This window comes from Bufo gargarizans, chromosome 4 (assembly GCF_014858855.1).
Source record: "Bufo gargarizans isolate SCDJY-AF-19 chromosome 4, ASM1485885v1, whole genome shotgun sequence".
Classification (NCBI taxonomy): Eukaryota; Metazoa; Chordata; class Amphibia; order Anura; family Bufonidae; genus Bufo; species Bufo gargarizans.
This window is the reverse complement of record NC_058083.1, coordinates 86,476,852-86,492,481: the sequence shown is the minus strand read 5'-3', so window position 1 is coordinate 86,492,481 and position 15,630 is coordinate 86,476,852. Positions and strand designations below refer to the sequence as shown.

Here is a 15,630-nt window from a genome sequence, read left to right as displayed (position 1 = left end):
AGGAGCTGGGAGAGCAGTATACAACATATGTTTTGTGGAGCTTTTATCATCAGTATTAGGCTCCTTTCACACCTGCGTTCAGGTGTCCGCTCGTGAGCTCCGTTTGAAGGGGCTCACGAGCGGCCCCGAACGCAGCCGTCTGGCCCTAATGCATTCTCAGTGGAGGCGGATCCACTGAGAATGCATCCATCTGCCAGCGCTCAGCCTCCGCTCCGCTCAGTGAGCGGAAACCTGAGCGCTGCAAGCAGCGTTCGGGTGTCCGTCTGGCCGTGCGGAGGCGAGCGGATCCGTTCCGACTTATAATGAAAGTCAATGGGGACGGATCCGCTTGAAGATGACACCATATGGCTAAATCTTCAAGCGGATCCGCTCAGGCTACTTTCACAGTTAGAAAATTTTTCTAAGTTATAATGCAGACGGATCCGTTCTGAACGGAGCCACCGTCTGCATTAATATGAGCGGATCCGATCGAACGCAAGTGTGAAAGTAGCCTTAGTGTGAATATGATGTTTTATTCTTCCGGATTTTTCTCCTACAAGTGGACTGGAGGTGGAGCGTCATTGTGAAGTGCTCTCTGCACAGAAGTGTTTCATAGCTGCACCTTTCAGCTCTGAGTGACAGCTATAGTATCCAACCAGGAGACCAATACAGCTGTCAAAGCAAAGGTGACAGGCTGTTAAACTCTACGCAGGGAACAGTTTAATGTGACGTGGGCACTTGCAGGAGCAGAACATGGCAGAATAAAACTTAATATTCACACTACTCCTAATAAACGTTCTACAAAGGTAATTTGTACAGCTATCCCCACTGTTGTGAGCAGTTCAAGATGCTCACTGTTGACAGCTTCCTTTTAAAAGGGGTTCTCTGGGAGTGACCGCAGACTGCCTCACTAAGCTGAAGATTCATACTTGCCTGCTCCCCGCCGGACATGGCTCAGACGTGTCTCTGTTACGGTCCACAGAGTGTTACATGCGATGCAGCATTGACTAGCTTCAGCGGTGACGTGCTGCTTCTGGCCATGTCACCACTCATTAGCTGCAGTGAAACATGTGGCCTTGCCCATGCTGCTCTGAAACACTAAGGCTAGGTCTACACGATGACATTTGTTGCGCGACAAAAAGTCGCGCGACATTTTGTTGCACTAATGTCGCGCGACAATTTTTATAATGGCAGTCTGTGGTGTCGCACTGCAACATGCGACATGCTGCGATTGCGACACGACAGTCGCAGAAAAATCCATCTCGAATGGATTTTCTGCGACTGACGCGTTGCAGTCGCAGCATGTCGCATGTTGCAGTGCGACACCATAGACTGCCATTATAAAAATTGTCGCGCGACATTAGTGCAACAAAATGTCGCGTGACAAAGGTCGTCGTGTAGACCTAGCCTAACATAGACACACTGAAGCCAGCACAGAGATTTAGGCCCCTTTCACACGGGCGAATTTTCCACAAGGGTGCAATGCGTGAAGTGAACGCATTGCACCCACACTGAATCCGGACCCATTCATTTCTATGGGGCTGTGCACATAAGCGGTGATTGTCACACATCACTTGTGCGTTACGTGAAAATCGCAGCATGCTCTATTTTGTGCGTTTTTCACGTAACACAGGCCCCATATAAGTGAATGGGGTTGCGTGAAAATCTCAAGCATCCGCAAGCAAGTACGGATGCAGTGCGATTTTCATGCACGGTTACTAGGAGACGATCGGGATGGGGACCTGATCATTATTATTTTCCCTTATAACATGGTTATAAGGGAAAAAAATAAAATCTACACAACACCTAACCCAAACCCGAACTTCTGTGAAGAAGTTCGAGTACCAAACATGCCGATTTTTCTCACGCGTGTGCAAAAGGCCTTAGTAGATGCTTACATTCCCCATGCAATTACAATTCTCGAGAATTGTTCTGCCGTTCTTCTCATATTCCTGCTAGACGTTCAGGGATAAAAAGGTGCAGATGGGTGTTACCATTAGGCCATGTGTCTCTGCAGAGTCTGACACTGCCAGCATTGACTGAACAATGCCAGACTGTGCAGGGACACACCCCCTACTGGTAACACCCATCTGTACCTTTATCCATAAGCTTCTAGCAAGAATAGAATAGAAGAAGAAGAACAACAACAACAGCAAAACATAAGAGTCCCAAGAATACATTTCAATTGTCATCTATGGAATACAATTATTTACTAAAACAGACATGCCAGGAGTGGTGGTAGGTCCCCCCTAAAGGGGTGTTCTGGTTATTAACTGTTATCTCTTATCCATAGAACAGGGGATAATTATTAGATTGGTGGGGTCCTATCGCTGGGACACCCATCTATTGCGAGAATGGGCACCCTGTAATAAACGGGAGGTCGAGCGCACACACTGCCACTCCAGTCATCTCTGACAGCTGTACTCTGCTGTCTCCCATAGAGATGAGTGGAGCAGCAGGTTGCATACCTGGCCTACCACTCCATTTTGGGGCACTGAGGGGTACGGGGTACGTGATCTGTGGAGGTCCTAGCAATAGAACCCCCACCAATCTAATAGTTCTAGATAACTGGGAAACCTGAAAAGGACCATGTCTATGGTTGTACTATATATCTAAGTTTTTGTTGTTTTTCTTTGTTCGGTCAGGTTTTTTTTTTTTGTACGGGGTACATTCTGCAAGCAAATTGAAAAAAAAAACACTTGATACTATATTTAACTTTTAGAAGGATTGCCTTAGAAAAAAAAAAAAAAAAAAAAAAAAAAAAAAGTGAACATGATGCCTGTAGGGGGCAACATATCATGGTACACAGAGGGCCCATGTGCACGAGGGACTGCTGGGAGCAGAATAGGCACAGATCACTACTAGTCCGTTTCAGGAACAGATATTACTAGTAAACAAGTTCATTATTTTGCACTTTTTACACTTGCGCTATAGCGACAGGTTAGTGCCTGCACTGTCAGGGCCCCAGGCTGCGAGCATGTTCCCGGCTGGACGTTTTGTTGCAGTACTGTTTGCTATTAAATAGGGTTTCCTGTTTCTAAGTCTAATCAGCAGCTTCAGGAAGGGGAGCCACGTTCTCGAGTTCACTGCAGAACCAAGGACGCCTATTTTTAATATCTTCCAGTAATATCCGCAGGCCACAAATAGAGCACAGCGGCCATGGCTTATAATCAATGGAAAAATTGGGGGTTTAGGGCTTACTGCATTTTCTTTATACTGAAACATAATTCATGGCGTCCCACATGTAGATATATATTGCATATAGATTAGATTTAAATGTCCCCCATTCTGCACAAAAAAGTTTTCAAGAACTGGTTTAAAACATGAACTTGAGAAGGAAAATTAAGTTAATTAAGTCCTGTAATAGAGTAGATTGACGGGTTATTGCCTAAAGGTCAGGTTTCTGCGAGTTGTGTGGAAACTCTTTAAATTGGAATGTCTCATGAATATAACCCCTGTCCATATGAACATCATGCTGTGGAGACCCCCACTTTATGAGCCTCTATTATTCCAGATCTGGGGAGGGGTACTGTGTCTCGTTGTGGAGCGTGCCAGATGACGCAGGGGGCATCTAGGTAAGGCAATGCACCATGAGAAAAAGAAAATGTAAATAGGCCTTCATCCAGGAGGATGGGAGCTGCCTCTCTAGTGCCACCTACTGGATGGCTAACCTACAAGTTAATGTCCGATCCTTTAAAGCAGGCTCATGCACATAACCGTATGTATTTTGCAGTCCGCAAAAAATATGGACGACGTCCGTGTGCATTCCGTATTTTGTGGAACGGAACAGCTGGCTTCTAATAGAACAGTCCTATTCCAATAATTAGACATGCTCTATTTTTTTGCGGAACGGACACGGAATGCACACGGAGAAAACACATTTGTGTCAGAGCTCTTACACTGGAGAGCAATTTTCTTCCCCCATTGATACATCACTCCAAATTTTGTATTTTATTTTTAATTTGTGGATTAAACCCTTTAACATGACTTGGGATGTACGGTAATCCAAACTGCCGCACAAGGTCTGGAATAGAATAGCCTCCATGTAATGCTTTATTTTACCCCTTATTTATTCTGATAATTAGGCCTCTTGCAGACGACCACGTGTCCCCCGTGGCCGTATTGCATCCCGCAATACACAGGACACCGGCCATGTGCATTCCGCATCACAGATGCAGACCCATTCACTTGAATGGGTCAGCAAATCTGGAGATGCAGTGCGGAACTTGTCCTATCTTTTTGCAGAATGGACAGATCGCGGACCCAATTCAAGTGAATGAGTCCACGATCCGCATGCGGCTGGCCCATGGTCTGTGCCAGTGCATTGCGGACCGCAGCACACATTCGTGTGCAAGAGTTCTTAGATGTGCTAGAGAGATTTTGATTTCTAGAGTTTAGAAGTCTCTGTATTCGTGGGAAGATTAGAAACCTATAGCGCCCCCTCCTGGTTCCCTGTAGGCTGTTTTGCACAGCCTAAAATAGAATATGAGGAATCCAGAAGCATCATAAGGAATTTCAATAGCACTGACCATTTTGGTAATGAGGTTTATATTTCGGTCAGAACTACCTCTCTACCTGCGATGATATCATGCCTGCCGCGCTGAGCCACAGACAGCACAGTGCGGAGCAGACCATTGCGCTGTGCTGTGCTGCTTGCGGTTCAGTGCAGCAGGCATGACGACATCACATCGCGCGCGCCTGCCAGCATTGAACACCGGGGGCAGGTAAACAGTGAAGCAGAGAGCCGATGGCTCAACTGTATCTGTTTCCCAAGGACACAGATACAGTTGAGAGGAGGGGTACTATGATGATGGAAGCATCTGATTCTTCCCTATCCTTAAACTAGTCTTCACACTCCAGATGGCAATGATTGCTATGTTTTGAAGCCAAAACTGTGAAGCAAAAGCCTTTAGCACATGTGGTTGAGCAATCTAGAGAAAATACTCCAACACAATAGTTATATAAAAAAAAAAAAAAGTGTATGACAACACATACAGGAAACATATGGCACGCCAGACATCTCCTTACAGATACATGTTTGTAGCACCAGTGTTAAGACCCATTCTATGCTAAACACTAGTTGGGGTCATAACAGCACTCCACTTTGTAATATACAGCATTCTAGTTACCTATAACTAGTAAACTAGAAGAGTCTGACTACAAACAGTGTCCTTACAGTGTCCTGTAGTCAGATTCTGTTCCATTAGTATAAGCTCCCCAGCGTGTGTCACACAGCAGGTCGCAGTGACTGAGGGACACCATCTCAGCAGGGAGAATGGAAGGACTGCGCAGACTACCGTGGTGCCAGGGGGTAGAAAGTAACAGACTGTCTCAGTGGAGGGCAGAATAAGCTTGAATGGGAGAAGCGAGGTGGGGAGGGTGCTGGGTGCAGGGGGAGCGTTTCTGGCACATGTCACTGAAAAAAGGTAAAGTCTGCTGGGTTCTACTTTAGATATTTGTTGCCATCCTAAAATTGCAAAAGTCAGAGCAATGCTAAAAGTCCAGGATGAAAGAAAAAACACTAATGCAACTTTTAAAAACTTTTAAAAGTAAACCCTCACCAAGCATCACACTGGAATGTATAACCTGATGACATCTAATAGTGGCTATAGCTAGATAGATGATTCCAAACTGTATAGGATGCTGGAGACAGAAATGCAGGTAAAAGCACAGGAAATGCTGTAGAAGCATGCATGTCACAGGCAGCGTGCAAACTCCAGTCGACTGCAAGGGGAGGTCAGAATGATTTGGGCAATAGCCTTACGTCATCTACAGGATGCAGGAAGCCGCCTGGAGGAGGTTCAGTGACAACAGCCAAACACAATGTTTTTTTTTTATTCCACTTTTTTTTTTTTACTGGGGTTGTTGCCCATGTAGTTGTTAGAGGTGAAGGATGCTAAATGCATTCCCCCTGTAACAACCTCATAGGCAATTATTGCAACATGTAAGCCTTAAAGAGGCTGTGAGAAATATGAATTAATATTTACTGTCAGCCATGTCAGTCCTGCTTCAAAGCCCCAGCCCTGATTGTCATTTGATTCACCTCTTGGAAGGTTCATCAGTATACATGCAAAATAAGTTTCCACCCCCAGCCATCCGAGTGTCGGCTGCCAAGGAAGAAAGCCCCAGGGGTCCAGGCTTCAAGGAGGCCCCAGGTGGAGAAGGTCACACCTCAGTCAACCAGTTTGGAGCCAAGCTAAATCCTGCAGGAAAACCCCCAGCAGGAGGTATCCGCCCTTGCCCAGGATCAATGATACCTCTCAGACATGTTGGCACCTACCTTTCATAAGGAATTATAAATCGCCTGGCCATCGCAGGCGCAAACCGGATACATATTTGTGTCCCGATGGCCACGATGTACGTGCCCATGGCCTTTGTTTAATGGGGTGAGGTCAGGGGAGGGAGATATCCATATCTCCCCATAGAAACCACATAATGGTACCAGGGTTAGACTACTTGTAGCCGAAACCCAGGCAGGTCAGTTGGTCCCAGAACCATCTCCCTGTGACCCTCTGGTCTGGAGCTATGAACCCTAAAGGGTTTTGTGGGTCATTTGCTGCCAGCCCAGAAGAGGGGGAGTGGACCCCTCCCTGAGGCCGGGAGGGGAAGGGCCGGCTACAGGTTAAAAGGCTTGTGCCAGTAAGCGGCCGTGTCTTTCTCTGAAGAAGGGTCACATCGTGTAATGTGTTTAGAGGGACCCAGGAACTAGCTGAGATCACTGCCCTTCATGTGGACTCCAGCAAAGAATATCTCACAACCAAAAGGAACTTTCATCTTACCCGGTAACTGACTTACTCTGCTTAACCCTGTTGTACCAAAATAATCTGTATCTGTAACCTAAGACTACTGTATGGATTCTCTGTGTATATGGTGTTAAATCTAGTGTGCCCTTACGGCAATTAAATATATAATTTAATCTTGTGCTGTCTTGCATCTCGATCACAAATCCCCACGTCTGTGTTTTGGCCTAGTTAAAAGCTACCGCGGGTTGGTTTCTCACCCTATATAATCCCGTTAGCGGACCGGGCTTACATTAAAACGAGAGGCTGGTGGCAGATACCCGGGCTGAGACAGCGCTGTTTTCACTGCGGCACTAAGGAGGCTCTCAGCTTGCACCTTCTCTTTGCCCGTGTGGACAGGAGGTGTGTGGGTAAACTGTACCAAGCCGATCTTACCTGCTCCTCTGGAGGGCGCAACATCAAGTTTTTGGTAACCAGGGACAATACCGCGTTTCGTGAGCTCGACGTAGTTGACGTCAAGCGGGCACGAGGTGTGGTATTCGTCACAGAGGTTATTCTAGGAATTGACAATGACGACCTATCCTTAGGATAGGTAATCAATATCAGATCAGTGGGGGTCCAAGTCAAGGCACCCTGCCAATCAGCTGTTTTAGGGAGCCGCTGTGCTCACTGGAGGTTGAGCTGCAACTAGGCCATGAGACCGATGTACGGTGATGTCACATGGCCTAGGAAGAGGCCACAGATTTCAATGAGTGCCAGCCTCTTCTAACAGTTGATTGGCGGGAGTCCAGGGCAACGGACCCCCACTGATCTGATAGTGGTGACCTATCCTGAGGAGGTGTGGGAGGTGACTCAGTATAACTAGTATTTTATTCATGTAACTCTGCTTGTTCAGAGCTCAGTAGTCCATCAGTGACTGACAGCTATCTATGTATACACACAGACAGGGAAATCTGGCACTCTCTGATAAGAAGGCCCAGTTGAGATACTGAGATCAGAAAGAGCAGAGATGCTCAAGAGGTTGCGGCAAGCTTTTGACTTAACCCTTATGCACAGGATAGGAGATTACTTGCTGACCGCTGGGGCTCCGATTGCTGGGACCCCCATTTATCACGAGAGCATAGGTCTCGTTCCCCTGTTCTGATGGAGCGGCAGGTCGTGGATGTGCACTGCCACTCCACTCATTCTGTAAGGGAGCACCGGAGACAGGAGAGTAGAGCGCTTTGCTGTTTCCTGCGGTCTCAGAGAATGAATGGAGCAGCCACGCACACAAACGACTTTCCACTCCATCAGAATGGGGAAACAGGACCCCCGTTCTCATGATTGGGAGGGGTCCCAGTTGTTGGACCCGCAGCAATTAGTTAGTTATCCCCTATCCTAGGATAATTGAATGCAGACTGATTAAGAAAACTGAAGACTTTGCCAATGCACTTACCTTTTCAAAAGTACCCATAGCCTTTAAAGGGAGTCTGTCACCAGGAAAGTCAGTGTTAAACCAGGCCCAATGCCCTGTAGGTCTAGCTCAGCTGATGTAATGATACCTTTCACTTAGTGATCCACTGCTTCATTCTGGTGAAAAAGTACTTTTAATCAGTATGCAAATGAGCAGTTAAGTGCACAGAAGGTGGCCCCATGCCTTGTTTTCCACCTTACCTCTGCCAGCCCCTCACTGCTCTTCATTAACAGGGCCAGGAGAGATGACTATGCACAAATCTGATTGAAGAGCAAGGTGCACAGAGTGATTTGGGCCCGCGCCCTCGGTGCACTTTATTTGCATATGTACTAAAAGTACTTTTTCAGAATGAAAACAATAAATCGCTAAGTATCATTACATTGAGCTAAGCTAGCCCTACGAGGCATAGCGTTATGGTCACAAACTCCCTTTAAGGATTGTGTTGACTTGTAGGACAGGTGTCCGGTGCACTGTATATTTTTAAAGAGCAAATATGCAACTTCTCTATTAGCTAGACTCAAGTATGTGTTATTTCTAAGGTTGCACATGGCACAATTAGCGGCGCAGTTTACTTAAAGGGGTATACCCATCACAGACAATGGGGGCATATCGCTAGGATATGCCCCCATTGTCTGAAAGGTGCAGGTCCCACCTCTGGGACCCGCAACCTACAATGAGAACGGAGCAGGGAAATGAACGGAGGGCACACTGCCCATGTGCAGCCACCCTCCATTAATCGGCTAGCTCAGCTATTTCAGTCTACCCCCTAGAAATGAATGGGAGCGGGGGCCTCACGTGCGCAGTGCGCTCCCATTGACTTCTATGGGAGAAGAGGTGGTGGACAGACCCTGGGACATCCGGGGTTATCCAGCCACAGCGCTCCCCGCTCCGTTCTCGTTGTAGAATAATATGCCCCCATTGCCTGTTATGGGAATACCCCTTTAATGCTTAAATTATCACATTCTCCTGTACAGCTTTCCAAATTGCTTAACTATATTCTGAGAAAAGTTTCATACCATGTGGCCAGAAACCTAAGGAAGTAGAAAGTGTGATGCAAAAACCTTTGACCACATCTAGTTGAGCAATGCAAACTATTTCAAGCTTGCTACTTAGAGACCCAATATATTTGTGCATGGCAAAGTGGTTTAAGGCTTAAAGGGACACTGACAGGGCCAATAAGCATATTGAGGTATATATATGGCACTACAGGTCTTATAATGGGTATTACAATCATCTAAGTATCCCCCCTGTCCACATTATACATACAGTAAACTTTAAGTTTTATAACCTGCTCCAACGGTCTTCAATCTGCCCAAGGGGCGGCGTTTCACCTCTCTTGCGCCCAGCCAGCCTCCCCAACTGCCGCTTTGAAGCGCCGCCCAGCTCATGAATATTCAGTTTGCTGGGCGGCTTCTGCGGTCCCCGCTCTGAAGCGCTGCGCTGAACAGTGCCCTGCGCATGCGCCGGATCTTGTGAAGTCGGGGACAGTAAGCGCCGCCCAGCGAAGTGAATATTGATGAGCTGCCAGATATATACCTCAATATGCTTATTGGCCCTGTCAGTGTCCCTTTAAAGGGGTAGTCGCACTTTAGCAAGTGGCATTTATCATGTCGAGAAAGTTAATATAAAGGCACCTACTAATGTATTGTGATTGTCCATATTGTCTCCTTTGCTGGCTTCATTCATTTTTCCATCACATCATACACTACGACCACCCTGTAATCCACCAGTGGTGGTCAGGCTTGCAAACTATAGGAAAAAGCGCCAGCCTCTCTGGTGGCCGGGACCGTGGGAGCACACACAAGCACGCAGGCTCAGCAGCTCCTATCCCAGCCACCTCATATCTTCGATGCAATGGTGACCATAACCCCTGGAAACGAGCAGTGTATAATGTGATGGAAAAATGAATCCAGCCAGCAAAGAAGGCAATATGGACAATCACAATACATTAGTAGGTGCCTTTATATTAACATTCTCTACATGATAAATGCCATTTCCTGAAGTGAGACATCCCCTTTAAGGCAAGCCAGCCTTCAGGGTGAAATTTATCAGCAATGGAATTTCATGTTTTTGTTTCTCCACATTCAAAGTTTCTCTATTTTTGAACTGGCTGTTGCCCCCGACCATCCATGAAAGTTAAATGTGGCTCACAACATACATAAAGTTGGGGACTCTCACCCTAAGACCTCGATTGCAGCACACTTCTAAAGTGGTTATCCGAGACTAACAATTGCTCCCCCATATGCCGGGCCTCTCACACTGAATCTACTTACTTGGCTCCCCGCACCGCTCCTGGTCCCCGTACCGTTGCAGCTGCTTCTCCCCGTGCACTGATGGAAACATCCAGTGTTGGGGGGGCAGCCAATGGCATCAGGGGTGACGCTAGGGACGCTCGTCCCAGTCAACGCCTACCATAGGTTGTCCTCCCTTCCCAGAAGTTTTCATCTGCGAATGGGGAGAAGCAGCTGCGGCGGTGTGGGGACCAGGAGCGGCGCGGGGAGCCAAGTAAGTAGATTCAGTGAGAGGGGCCCGGCATATGGGGGAGCAATTGTTAATCTCAGGTAACTCCTTTAATGTGTTTGTTCACATCAGTGGTTTTTCCACTCATGAAAGGTCAGGGGAAAAAGCATGGAGACCTGCACTACTTTGGTCTGTTATGTGGACAAAACACGGCTGTTGAAGTCTAGGGGGTCCGTGAAAAAAATAAATAAAAAAAAATAAAAAGTCACAGACGAAAATTTTCCAGGGACGTCAAACGGACATGGAAACGTGAACGAGGCATAATACTCACTCAATCTGAACACAACTGTACACTTGGATTCAGCACAAGGCCAACATTAAACACTTTTCAGGCTGAGTTCACATCTCCATCAGAGATGTTCCTGCAGCCTGCTGGGCAGACAAAAACCGCGTTTGGCTGATCGAAACCCGGAACTTATGCTGTGAGCGGATCCCCCCAGAAACACCAGCAGGCTGCCGGGGAAGTGATCCTATGAAGTCTGCTGAGCATCCCACACATCTCATTTACCCCATTACATATTCTATGAAAGGGTGTCATATAAAGGAGTTCCAAAACATACCACTCGGCATGAGCCTCTGTGTCCAGAATATAGCGGAGTTTAAATGACCGCTGTGGTGCAGAGTCATTTCAACGCCACGTGGGACGCTGCACCAGCCGAGCCGGTGATCTTCAGCGGTCATTTATACTCCGCTATATTCCGGATACAGAGTGGTAATCTACACCGCGTGTTTGTAACAATAACATGAAATGATCTATGTGGCCACAAAATAACAGCTACGATTCTAGATAAACTAGACACAAGGGACGCCATGTTATGGCTTCAGAAGAGACTCAATATCACTTCTATATTAGACCGGTTATTTGTCCACTATGTCAGTGGCAAGAACAAAAGGAGGATTGCAATTTTTAGCCTGAAAATCGTGGACATTTGATATTTACTCATTTTTACCTTTTTGCTGGTCGAAAATTGGAGAGCGTGATCCATTTTTAGTTTTCTTATGAGTATCTCATTACAGTAATTGTTTGTCTTGATCCTCTCTAATTTAGAGATTGAATGCAGATTTGCACCCTCACAGCATATAAACTATTGCCAACCTGCGATTGGGAGGCTGCAAACCAACATACAGGGTCAGTATAGTTACGGTATGTTTATGGACAACTGTTTATAATTATTTGTATTTTTGCTTCTATTTTTATTAGTATTCCATTTTATTTTTATTATTTTCATAAGTATTTTTGATCATAAAAATGTTTATTTTTAGAAAAAATACGTATCTGATTATTCTATGCAACAAAAGATAGAGTGCCCTCCAATAGATAAATCTAAAACATGTACATTCAGAATGACGCTATATAATTATCGGCATACCTTCCCCACATCAAATCTTTCCGTTTTCCAAATCCAGAGAACCACCTAAAGAAAAGAAAAAGAAAAAATGTAAGAAAAAGAGAGAGACACAACATAAGAAAGCGCATGGATGAAAGCCAAGGAGCATTACCGACATTGGGAATAAAAATCCAATTGGTTGGCTCATCACAGACAATAGCATCATATCGCTCAGGGCAGTGGCCTACTTTTAATGGAGACACACCATTCAACTGCTACAGGGCATGGAGAGAGAGGGGGGCCCAAAGCTGAAATCCTCCTTTTCCAACAAGAAAACACCGCATTTTGATGCAGCTGCCACTTGGGGGAGCAAAGACAAAAGAGATTATAGCTTCCATGGTAATTATGTAAATTCCTTTGCACTGAGCTCCCCCTAGTGGTGGCTGCAGGCAGCCAGCTTTGTGATCGAAGGGGAGCAGAGTTCTCAATATATTTTTGCCAATTATCTTGATGTAAATACAAATACATCAAGAAATATTGTGGCAAGAATGAGCACCATATTTATAAAGCACCTATTCCACTTTTTCCAACATAGAAGTGGACGAGATGGAAGGCAAATTTTATATTTAATTAAAATTTCTTCCGCTTAAAGGGAATGTGTAAAATGTTTTCTGCCAGTTAAAACCAGGTAGCGACAAATCCTTTTTTTTTCTAATTTTTTTTATTTTATTATTCTGGTCCCGGAATATTATTATGGGGCCGGCCATCTTGTCTGAGCTGTTCTAAACAACATTTAGAGAGCTATGCTTTAAAGCAGCCACCATGGGCCATAGCCCATGGACCAATGGTCAGGAGGGGACCTCATTTATTTCTATGGGAGAGTTTTCTAGGCATGCTCTGTGACCTGTGCAGAGGTCAGGAGGGAGTAGATAAGATGTGATTTATAGGTAATATCAGTCATTATAATCCTGCCTATAATGATAATGAACTGACTGCTGAAAAGTGATCTGTACAGACCAGGAAGTGGCACATAGGCAGAAAACTAATTTCCAGACCATATTCTAGCAATGATCTGTGAAGGCCACAGACCAAACATGGATGGCATCCATGTTGTATCTGTGGTTTTCATAGATTATTAATGTGCATGAGGGATCTGTAATCATGGACAAAAATAGGGCATGCTTCAGTGGAGTCACCATGGACCAAAGGTTCATGAAAAACTACAGATGTGCAAGTACACACATTAAAGTCAATGGATACGTGTACTGTCCATGAGACCACGGACTGCACACGTCTGATCCACCGACATGTGGCAGAGACCTTACTCAACAGCTTGCAGCAGCTTAGGAATAGACTGGTTTAACACATGCTTCTGAGTAAGATTATTAATGTAGGCTGTCCTAACCTATGACTACAGACGTCAGCGTAGGCCCAGACCACCACTTCTTCCTATATTTCCACAGGATACAGGATAAGCGTCTGATCGGCAGGGGTCCAACCACTGGGGCTCCCCCATTTAAATGCAGTAGTGGTCACACATAGGTGCTGCTACTCCATTCAGTTCTATGGGACTGCTGGATATAGCCACATACTTGACTATCTTAGCAGACCCATAGGGTTGAATCAAGCAGTGGACACACGCGTGTTTGCTGCTCCATTCAAACGGAAAACCCCAATGGTTGGACCGCAACTCATTAGACACTTATCCTCTATATTTGTGATGGCATAATCCCTTTAAGACAACTTATCCCCTGTCCATAAGCAGTGATGGCTAACCTTCGGCACTCCAGCTGTGGTAAAACTACAACTCCCAAGATGCACAATTGCATGGCTGTCCTCAGAACTCTACAGAAATGAATGGAGCATGCTGGGAGTCGTAGTTTCACCACAGCTGGAGTGACGGAGGTTAGCCATCACTGCTTATGGACAGGGGATAAGTTGTCTTAAAGGGGTTATGCCATGATTGTCATGTACATATGATGTCTGATTTTTATTTTTTTCAACAATCTCCTTCTAAAAAAAGCTAGAACCAGCCCTGTACCTCACATGGATCCAGAGATCCACCCATTCATTGCTCCAATTGTTCTGTTAGTTTTGTTTCAGGCTGGTAGCTCAGGGGCATGCCCTTTCTGCTGCAGCTCTTTCCTTGCAACTGACAAGGATTCTAACAAGAGATATGGCTGGTGACAGTTGAATATCTTAACTTGTGCGACTGCCTTAGCGAGAGGGACAGAGAAGTAAGGCCCCTTTCAAACGAGCAAGTATTCCGCGCGGGTGTGATGTGCGAGTTGAACGCATTGCACCCGCACTGAATCCTGACCCATTCATTTCTATGGGGCTGTTCACATAAGCAGTGATTTTAGAAGTGAATGGGGTTGCGTGAAAATCGCAAGCATCCGCAAGCAAGTGCGGTTGCGGTGCGATTTTCACGCATGGGTTCTAGGTGACAGTCTATTCACTGTATTATTTTCCCTTATAACATGGTTATAAGGGAAAATAATAGCATTCTAAATACAGAATGCATAGTATAATCGTGCTGGAAGGGTTAAAAAAAATAAAAAAGTTAACTCACCTTATCCTCTTGATCGCGTAGTTCCCGGTCTGTTCTTTGCTAGCTGTGGGCTAAAGGACCTGTGGTGATGTCAGATCACATGCTCCATCACCATGTGATCTGTGAAGAAGTTCGGATTTGGGTACCAAACATGCGTGACTTCTCACGCGAATGCAAAACGCATTACAATGTTTTTCACTCGCGCGGGGGAGAGGAGGAAAAAAAAAAAAAAAAAAAAAAAAAAAAAAAAAAAAAATCGCACATTTTCCCGCAACGCACCCGCCTCTTATCCGGGCAAAAAACATGACGCCCGTGTGAAAGAGGCCTAAGGAAAAGAACAAACAGCAGGTGGGGCTATACAGATACTTTTTATTGAATAGCTCAGGGGCTATGCAAAAATTTGTATTACATGCAATTACAAAAGTGTTTAGATCCAGGTGCTGGTTTGAAAAAGTATGGGACAATGCAATTAAACACAGCTAGATGGAAGTAAGCTTTGACAACAGGAACAATCCACTCCGATATCCATCAATCTGCTAAAGTATTACATTAAGAAGTTATGCAAGCGTATTTTCCAAGCCTGTCGATCTGAGTAGCAGGTTGTAAAAAAATGGCGTGAGCCAGGTATACCCACAGCCCTCTACAAGTCTACTCATTTTCAGAGCAGACCTTCATGACCAATCAGGAATCCTGCAAAACCAGAAGACTAAACTAAGCCCAAGTTCACATCTGTGGTGGAAGCTCGGTTACAGACTACGGCAGCGATGGCGAACCTTTTAGAGACAGAGTGCCCAAACTGCAACCCAAAACCACTTATTCATCCCAAAGTGCAACCACAGCAATATACCCTGAATACTACAGTCCAGTATATCTTCCATGTACTTTATCACTTAGCTATAATAGCCAGCCTACAATCAGTGCGCTGCCTGTGCTGTACATAGTGCGCCCTGCGCTGATGAATGGCGGGGAAAGTCTAAGGCATATTGGTACACCATATACTTTTTCCAGGGCTTGGATGCCCACAGAGAGGGCTCCGAGTGCTGCCTCTGGCACCCGTGC

At 45.6% G+C, this 15,630-nt stretch overlaps 1 protein-coding gene across 1 annotated transcript in view; it reads right to left on the bottom strand.

The window, feature by feature from the left end:
- Window positions 1–15,630, bottom strand: part of NCK1 (NCK adaptor protein 1) — a 106,207-nt gene that overhangs the window by 45,223 nt on the left and 45,354 nt on the right. The window contains exon 3 of the mRNA XM_044289701.1: window positions 12,063–12,107. The gene's annotated coding sequence lies outside the window, so the exon portion shown is untranslated. The remainder of the gene's footprint in view (window positions 1–12,062; window positions 12,108–15,630) is intronic.